Source organism: Aplysia californica, unplaced genomic scaffold (genome assembly GCF_000002075.1).
Source record: "Aplysia californica isolate F4 #8 unplaced genomic scaffold, AplCal3.0 scaffold00275, whole genome shotgun sequence".
NCBI lineage: Eukaryota > Metazoa > Mollusca > Gastropoda > Aplysiida > Aplysiidae > Aplysia > Aplysia californica.
This window is the reverse complement of record NW_004797545.1, coordinates 817,308-824,938: the sequence shown is the minus strand read 5'-3', so window position 1 is coordinate 824,938 and position 7,631 is coordinate 817,308.

The window sequence follows — 7,631 nt, the reverse complement described above, 5'->3', positions numbered from 1 at the left end:
ACACACACACACACACACACACACACACACACACACACACACACACACATCCCTCTCGGCTCAAGCTGCAAGTCAATAAAGTGACGTCACAAAAGAAGACCCCGAATATTTCAAGACCTGCGAACGCTTTAGAAACGAGCGGAAACAACTCGCGCTGAATCAAAGCACTTCCGGGCTCAAGCGACAAGCGAAGTTGAGCGTGATGGTGTTCCGGTGTTGAAACAACTTCCCAGAGTGCCTTGCTCTTGCCGCTGTCGTTTGCCCTTGTGGGAAAACATTGCTGTCTAAAGCGGCGTGCACACTCATTCGATTTTATCCGAATTTTACAGGGAGAGCAGGACGTTTGATTGGGTTTTTAAAATAATATTTGTGAGGCAGCGTGGTGGAATCAGGCTCTCATCAATTTTTGGGCATATTGAGATTTTGGTATCATCTTAAAGCTTGTTCATTTGTCTTGCTTTAAACGAAAAAATTACCCATCCATCTTCAATAGAAGTGGATATATTTTGCATTGAATGAGGTCGGGGTCACCTGGTTTAAAAGGTAAAATTAGCGAGAAAATATCCGACAATGCTTGGTAAATTCCCAAGCTATAGAGTCCACGGAAACTGTAAATGTATATTTTTGTGCCTTTTATCAACATTTTCGGTGAAATCCTCAAAGGAATGTGTTTGTAAATGGACATAAAAGGTGTTGAGCCAAAAACAATTCGATAAAAATTGCTAAGCAGGAAGAAAACAGATATTTTCTTCGATTTCATTATTTTGACGAAAGCCTGATTCCACCACGCTGCCTCTCATTTGTTCTTTTGGTTTTGTTTTAGACAATAAGCCAATTTGTTTTGTTTTTTCTTGTAAAGTTTTGTCTGTTTTGTGTTAGTTTATTTTTGTTTGCTTGTTTGGATTTCTGAACATCTTAATGCATAGATGAACGATATTAGACCAAACGAACACCTACAAGTGACGTTAATTTAGTACAGAGTTTTTCATGTCAAATGAAATTCTGTTGGTAGTTGAGAATGTAATGTTTAACTGGTTCGGGTGGATGGTTGGAGGGTGCTCTGGTGTGGTTTACTCCTTCTTTCCTTTCAAACATCCATCCTTCTTATCTTTTCTCCTTTTTGGTGACAGTCCTAATATTAGGCACTTTTATGACCGTATTGTGTTGCAAGTGCCGTAAAACCTTTACTAAAACAATTGATTCTTCCTGCAACTTAAAACTCACTCGACATGTTTTCACGTTTGCTTTCTTCATCTCGTAATAGAAACCAAAGTTAAAAATTAAACAGAAATATTTCAACAGAGAGCAAAGTCACAAATCAGAGCATAAATTAAGTCGCCAGCTCCTTTGACTCTGTCTGTCGAGCCAACCCTGGCCGATCTAGGACCCTTTCTGTCCGGGCAGGTCCACATAAGCAGCTTCCAAGCCCCTCCTAAATAATCTTAGCCGTGTCAATGAAATCACAAAAACACTTAAACCTGGAAGAAAATAGATAACTGTATACCTGCATATCCTTTTGACATATAAAGCTAGAGAGGCCAAACCGATTTTTAAAAATCCAATTTCAAACCAGTCCAGCATATCGGACTAGACGAACACATGTGCACCCCACTTAATGCCCTGAGGGCATCATCTATAAAGCCATGAAAAAGGCGGCTAGGCCCCCGTTATGGAAACGAGACCAAGACATATTTCCATTAAACACATACGAGACCTTAGGCTAATAAAGAAAAACATCTTTAGACTTCGATTTCAGCTTTTGACATGTCAAGACCAAACTGGGCAGTTTAGAGTTCACCCCCATTGATTTCATCTACGTCATCGTCAATGTTTTTCGTTCTCTAAAAAGAACAAAAAATAGTATTAAAAAAAGAAAGAAAGAAAAGGAAAAACAAAAGGTTTGTTTTAATAATAATAATAATAATAATAATAATAATAATAATAATAATAATAATAATAATGATAATAATGATAATTACTATTATTATTATTACTCTACTATTACTACTACTACTACTACTACTACTACTACTACTACTACTACTACTACTACTACCAGGGGCGGCTCGTGGGGCTCAAAAGTGGGCGTGCACAATAATAATTAAGCTATCGTATGCTGAAGATAGTCAAAGGCATAGTAAATGAGACGGTGTATAATTTTAGGATCTTTGGGTTAGTGAGGGAGGACCTCGTGCTTTTATTTTCCTTTTTTTTTACTTGTCACTCTGATTTCTAGTGCTAAATTTGTTTGTTAACTAAACATCAATTTCGTTCATTCTGTATTGGAACTGAACACTCATGTACATGTAATAACTTTCCCTACTCGACTACAAAACCATTCAAAGGCACAACTTATAGAACGGTCACGTTCACCTCCCTCAGGTTCACGGCTACAGAGTCACTTAAAATAGTGGCAAGACAAACAATGAACCAATCACAATTCACTTGAGCACTCCGTTGGATTGCTCCAGGGCTCACATAATATTGGCAAAGAATAGCGTTGGGTCTATCGTGTTTATTTTTAGACTGCCTACTGTGGGCTATGTTTCGGAACTATTCGACAGGAGCACATTTGAGATGTGCCATCTTATTAATATTAATGTACCGCCAAACTCGCTATGAGTGTCGTCATCGCTTGGGTTATCTACTACTACTACTACTACTACTACTACTACTACTACTACTACTACTACTACTACCACTACTACTACCACTACTACTACCACTACTACTACCACTACTACTACTACTACTACTACTACTATTACTACAGCTACTACTACAACTACAACTACTACTACAACTACTACTACTACTACTACTACTACTACTACTACTACTACCACTACTACTACAGTATAAAGGTAGTCTTACAACAATTTAATTTCCATTTAAAATCCAACAATCTTATCGAACCCTATCAGTTCAGTCAGCTTACATGGTCAGTCACAGCACATTATAAACAGCGCTGCGAAAAGTTGTAAGTTATATCCTCATGGAATCAGATACTGGTAAAGTTGTAACGCTAAATCTATTAGATCTGTCGACAGCTTTCCACTCCACTGACTATGTAATTCTACTAAAAAGATTAGAGAAAACATTTGAGATTCATGGTTCTGCTCTCGAATGGTTCAACAACTATTTGTCAAGTAGAGACCAATCTGTTGTGATAAAAGACATCAAGTCACAAAAAGGTGTTCTTAAGTTTGGTGTTCCCCAAGGTTCAGTTTTAGACTCAATGCTTTTCACAATGTATACACAATCACTTGCTGTTGAAATTCAGATGTATAAACTTAACTACCATTTCTGCACCGATGACACACCGGTATACGGCTTTTTTCATCCATGCGACACGAATGAATTTAAAGATAGAATAGAGAAATGTATTGAAAAAGTGAAACACTGGAAGGGGGAAAATAAATTAATGCTGAGTGAAGACAAAATAAAAACCTTTCTAAGTGGGAGTTCAAGAAACCTTAGTGATGTTGATAGAAGCCAGTTAGAAATTGAAAACACTAGTATATCCTTTTCCTACAAGGCCAAGAACCTAGTTTCTTTAAAAATTCAGATTTTTTCATGAACAACCAAGTAAATCCTGTTATTCGATGTATGTACATTGGTCTCAGAAGACATTAGAGGTACCTTATTTCAACTGATGTTGCATGCATGTTCTCTGCCTCTCTTGTCTTGTCATAATTTGACTAATTCTGTTCTGTCTGGTATTTCATGAGAACGAATGAAGAAATTGCAAGTGGCCCAAAATAACACCGCAAGGCTAGTGCTGAAGAAAAAGAAGAAAGATCCTGCATCAAAAAAGTTACAAGCTCTGCATTGGCTTCCAGTTGATGAAAGAAGGCAGTATAAAGTTTCTGTTATAACTGTCTCAACGATAAAGCTCTATCATATCTATCTGAGCTTTTAACACTGTATCTCGTCAGTTACAGTCATCCACAGATACAACAAAATTCAAAGCCCCTAGAATAAGATTACGATCTTTTGGTAAAAAAAACGTTTCTCATGTTTTTTTGCTTTAAAATCTGGAACTCCTTGCCCAAGGGTCTCAGAGCAATAACCAATTTTGATAAGTTTAAGCATTTGCTCAAAACTCATATGTTTAATTCTTAGTTATAGTGTTAAGTGCTGATATGTTTTGTTTTTTTACTGCTGTCCTTTCGGATACATAATTAATGTATGGTTACGAAAATTCTTCTTTATGTGGTTGAACTGGTTTTTCTTGTTTCTGTGAAATATTTTCTCTTGTGTGATTGAGCATGTGACTGGTGTAAAGTGCTCAGGTGCTTACTTACTTACTTACGTTGTTAAAGAATAGGCATCATTGTAGGTGGCACAACGCCATTGCTGCTCCTCCCTCTTCTCAGGGACCCGTGAAAGAGTTTGCCTGCTGATCGTGCTAATTAACAGCTTATACTAGTTTTGGATAGAGCTCTCTCTAAACGCAATTTATTACTATTCTTATTGTTATTATAATCATCATTATTATTATTATATTATTGTATTATTATCATTATTGTTATTATATTTATTTATTTTTAATTACTATTATTATTATTATTATTATTATTATTATTATTATTATTATTATTATTATTATTATTACCACAGCGTTGACCGGCGTGATTATGGCCACCCGGGGTGACTTTGGTCACTTATCAAGAAAACATATAATATTATTGTTCCTCTTTAAGTATGTTAAAACCCACTTTTGATTTTGATTTAAAAGTTTGAGTGAACTTCTTTCTCAGGGAAAATATGAAAATGAACATTTTGTGGGGAAAAACTTTCTGTTCACTTATACAGCATTATAGCATATAGTGTGATTGTTATATTAATAAGGAACAAAATATCATTATATTATTGGTGCTGCAAATAATAATAAAAGTAAAAGGACCTTTCATAGAGTAATTCCAGTGACCAGTGTCAGCCCAGTACAGAGTTTACTTAATTTTACCCAGACCAGCCAAAGTCACCTCATCGCGAGGTGACTCTGGTGGCTACCATATTAAGTGCTCCATAATTTTCAAAACGTGAAAAATAAGGTTGACGAAAGATTATTCAAGAAGCGCACACCATCCTTCCTCGTAAATTTATTTTTTTAAAGTTGTTCTATTTTATGCTGTTTAAAAAAATACAAAATACATTGACAGAAAATTGACCAACGTCACCCCAGTTTACGGTATTATTATCTTTATCATTATTATAATCATTATCATTATCATGATCAATATCATTATTATTATTATTATTATTATTATTATTATTATTATTATTATTATTATTATTTTATTTTTTAAATATTTTTTATTATTATTATTATTATTATTATTATTATTATTATTATTATTATTATTATTATTAATATTATTACACAATAGCACTCATGTTCAAGCTCGACGAGCACACTCTCCTAGTCTTTCTTTCTCTCTCTCTCTCTCTCTCTCTCTCTCTCTCTCTCTCTCTCTCTCTCTCTCTCTCTCTCTCTCTCTCTCTCTCTCTCTCTCTCTCTCTCTGTGTCTGTCTGTCTGTCTCTCTTTCTCTCTCTCTATTTTTTTTCTCTCTCAGATGTTTTGATAGGCATTTCTTTTGGGATGGAATTCCACATTTTAGGAGCATAAGAAAAATAAGTTCTTCCGCCGTTTTTGTTAGACTTTACCGTGGACACTCTCATGAGATTCTCATCCGCAGATCTCAAATGTCTTGATGGTACATTATTACTCAATAAGATCTTTCCGTTATTGTGGTACTCTAGCGAACCTTTACATACTAAAAGAAATATTGTTGGTAGATAACACCACGTATAGTTTGCAGTTTTCCCAGTGGATGTACTTTCATCTGTTCAGCACATCATCCCCCCCCTCCCCGCCCCTTTCCATCTCTTAACAAGCTACCTGCAGACGGTATGCTAACAACGTTAACGTCCCTATCAACACTATTGCAGGGCCAACAGTTCTGATAGAACTGAGTTCAGTTGATTCAGAGCTTTGTGAAACTAACTTTAGGAATGCCCCATTCAGGGTCGTACACAACATAACATACACCATCCTGAAACCAACTGTTCTGACTGAAAGTCCAGAAACTGAAGAGGATCAAATGATTTCTGCAAGAAGAATAAGTAGCAAACTGCTCTCGGATTGGAGCAGCTAGATAGACTGTGGATCAAAAAAGCAATGAAAATAGTAAAATATCTGAAAACGTGTGTATTCTATGGACCTGAAATCTTAACAGTCAATCCAGATATTCGCCTCAATTTTATTCCAATTTTATTCCAGACTCCACAACCACTTCTGGAAGGTATAGTGGTAGTCAGCAACCTGAGCATGCTTGGAACTTGTAGCTCTGAATTGGCAGCTCCTACTAGGTCCCGAATAGTCCAGAATAGGAAGTAACCAGAAATCACAGAAAGTTAAATCAGGAATGTTGGCTGGATGAGGTAAAACTCGGATCCCTATCTATTGTCTTTTACCTCTTTGGGCTCTTGTATGAACAGAGTTGTGGCCCTTGCTTTGAGCGACGCTGTATCATCACAGAGTAGCATTGTGAGAGAAGTTTAGATCTTTAATCAACGGCATTCTTCAAGCCGGACATTCTCTCTTTTGCACATTGGAAGAAGAAGCCACTATAGTGTGTTTTTAAAAAATATCATAACAACAACCGCCAAGGGTCTTGAAAATGACGGTAAGCAGTATCATTATTATTATTACTATTATTTTTTCATCCCTCGCCCATAATTTATATGACATTGACTCTATCTGATTAGTAGAAAAAAGGGCGAATGAAAGTGTCCAATAGTGTACTACGTGCATACTTAGTATGACAAGTAACTGTTACAGATAGAGATTCCAGGACTATAGATGTAAGTCATTGATCTGAGAATAGTGATGATTTTTGAAACAATGGCCGTGACGAGTGATGATATGGGATTGCGTTTAAGTTTAAGTTTTTAGTCATATCTTTCTGTGCTCCAGTGAGTCACGAGGGACCTGGGAACCCTCTATCCCGTTCCCTACTGAAACCATCTTTACGGTGACCGTGAAGTTCTGAAATGGTGGGCACAGTCTCTGCTAAGGTGACGTAGTTAGTGTCAGTCTATTCTGTCGAGCCAAGACAAGTCAGTGTCGAAACGAGCTAAGTGGGAAGACAGTATAGTGGCAGGTATGTTGGGATATCCGTAAGTGGGCTGTAGGTAGTAAGTTGGCAAGCAGATTATGAGCTTTAAAAATGCAGCATTTTACTCCCTGGTTATTTATCCCGAATATTCTTTTCCTATTAAACTTGCAGAGATTGACACAGGATCCTCGAACCCGAGTCGAGAGGGCACAATTTACCGATAATAATTGTATTCCCTCGCCTCAGGGGGAGCGACCTCAAACTCCCAAATCAAGTACCCAATGTCTGAATCCCCACGGTCTCGTCCAATACTGGTATAATTCCAATGCTAACGTTTGGAAGCAATTTCTACATTTAATAAAGAAGCCAATATTGAGCAGCAGCTGTCTAGGTGTGTTTTGATAAGCAGAAACAGCTAGAGTGAAAGCAGGAGAGAGAACGAGCTAGAGAGAGAGAGAGAGAGAGAGAGAGAGAGAGAGAGAGAGAGAGAGAGAGAGAGAGAGAGA